Genomic DNA, 2,056 nt, shown 5'->3' on the forward strand with positions numbered 1-2,056 from the left:
TAGAGGTTATTGAGGATACTTGAGATGCGAGTGAAGTAAGAGCGTCTACTTCATGTATTCCAGCGACTCGTCTTCCTGATGCTACTCGATTGATTTGCCATTGATAATTGTTGCTAGCAATCCTCTCAATGATTTCATAGGCCTCATTATAGGACTTAGAAAGGAGAGCATGATTAGCAGAAGCATCCACTACCATCCTCGTGTGGGCATTGAGACCATTATAAAACGTCTCAAGTTGGATACAATGTCGGATTCCGTGATGAGGGAACTTCCGTAATAATTCATTATACCTTTCCCATGTCTCATACAAGGACTCATCATCTATTTGTTGGAAAGCAGTGATCTCGTTCCTCAACTTAGCATTCTTGCTAGGTGGGAAATACTTCATGAGGAATCTTTCTGCTAACTCTTGCCATGTGGAAATTGAATTTGGTGGCAATGAGTTCAACCAGGCTCAAGCTCTGTCCCTTAGCGAATATGGGAAAGCTTCAATCATAATGCATCTTTGGGTACTCCGACTAACTTGAAAGAATCGCTCACCTCCATAACTAGTCTTAAGTGAAGATGAGGATCTTCGATAGGCATTCCAATGAATTGGCCCACTGTATGAAGCATCTGGAACATGACTGGCTTTAGCTCAAATTTTTGTGCCTCGATTTTGGGTCTCTTAATACCCGAATTAAGATCATGAAACACTGACACGTATACTGTCTAAAAGCTGTAACAACCCGATTTTGGGTCTAGTCAGAATAGTGGTTTCGGGACCAGAAATTTGACGTAGAAAATTTTATTTTTATTATATTTTTATGGTCTATAGTTTTATGGAATGATTTCGTGAAAATTTCGTTCAAAAATTTTGACGTTTGGGCACTCAATTTGGTCAAAAGGACTAAATTGTAATAACTGCAAAATATGAGTTCTGTAGGTTAAAGGTGTCAAATTGTTATGAAATTTTAAATTGGAGGTCCTTAAATGGTAATTATACCATTGGTTAAGTTGATGGACAAAAATGGACATGGTTAAGTATGTTTCTAAAGTTTTTCATTAAGGGCATTTTAGTAATTTGATAATTAAATGAATTAAAAAGCCAAAATAAAAGCCAATTTTTTTCCACCTTTCTCCCATGGCCTAAATTCACAAGAGGAAACCATGGCTAGGGTTTTTCAAGCTTCAAGCTCGATTGTAAGTTCGTTCTAGCCCCGTTTTTAGTGATTTTATGTTTTTGAAATTCTTGTAACATGATCTACCTATTTCTAGTGCTAATTTGAAAAATGGTTGAAGGTATAGGGTTTTACCCATGTTGAACATGTATGTATTTTGATATTTCATGGTAGAAAATGCATGTTAGTTGTTAGATAAATGACTTTTGCTAAGTGATTTTCGATGAAAATGCCTAAAAAGGACTTATTTGTAAAAAGTTGTAAAATGGGTGTTAAAATGTGAATAAAAGAATAATGTAGGCTACTATAAGCATGTATAAGGTTCAGCTAGGCATGGGTATTGAAGAAATTAAGTACATTTCATTTTACGAGCCTAGGGACTAAAATGTAAAAATGTGAAACTTTAGGGAAAAAATGTAATTTTTTTCATAATGTGATTTTGGGCTGATTTGAATAGTATAATGATTAAATAAGTTAAATGTGATATTATAGATCAAGAAAAATGAGGTTCGGAATTAGAAAGGGGGAAAAACAAGTATTTGACGGTTAAGTCCTTTTCGCCATTTTTATGTCGAGGTAAGTTTGTATATTTAATAAGCATTAAATTATATATGTATAAATGCTTAATTGGTATAATTGTGGTAAATGCTATATTATTGAAATGAAATGTGAATGCTATTGAGTATGATACTATGGAAATGACCAACAGAGATTTGATACAGCGAAAGTCCCGGTTGAACCTTAGGAATAGATAGGATACAAATGTCATGACATTAGTGTTACTAAGATTAAATGTAAGACCATATCTGGAATATGGCATTGATATGAGGCTTCGTGTAAGACTATAGATAGGCTATTGTGATCGATACAAGATTACCTGGAAGACCATATACATG

At 34.4% G+C, this 2,056-nt stretch overlaps 1 non-coding gene across 1 annotated transcript; it reads left to right on the forward strand.

Moving 5' to 3' along the window:
- Window positions 1–251: 251 nt before the first annotated feature.
- On the forward strand, window positions 252–358 carry LOC121226834 (small nucleolar RNA R71). The gene has a single exon (XR_005924526.1). It is a non-coding gene; the product is annotated as a small nucleolar RNA R71 (small nucleolar RNA).
- Window positions 359–2,056: the final 1,698 nt, after the last annotated feature.

This window comes from Gossypium hirsutum, chromosome A03, assembly GCF_007990345.1.
Source record: "Gossypium hirsutum isolate 1008001.06 chromosome A03, Gossypium_hirsutum_v2.1, whole genome shotgun sequence".
Classification (NCBI taxonomy): domain Eukaryota; kingdom Viridiplantae; phylum Streptophyta; class Magnoliopsida; order Malvales; family Malvaceae; genus Gossypium; species Gossypium hirsutum.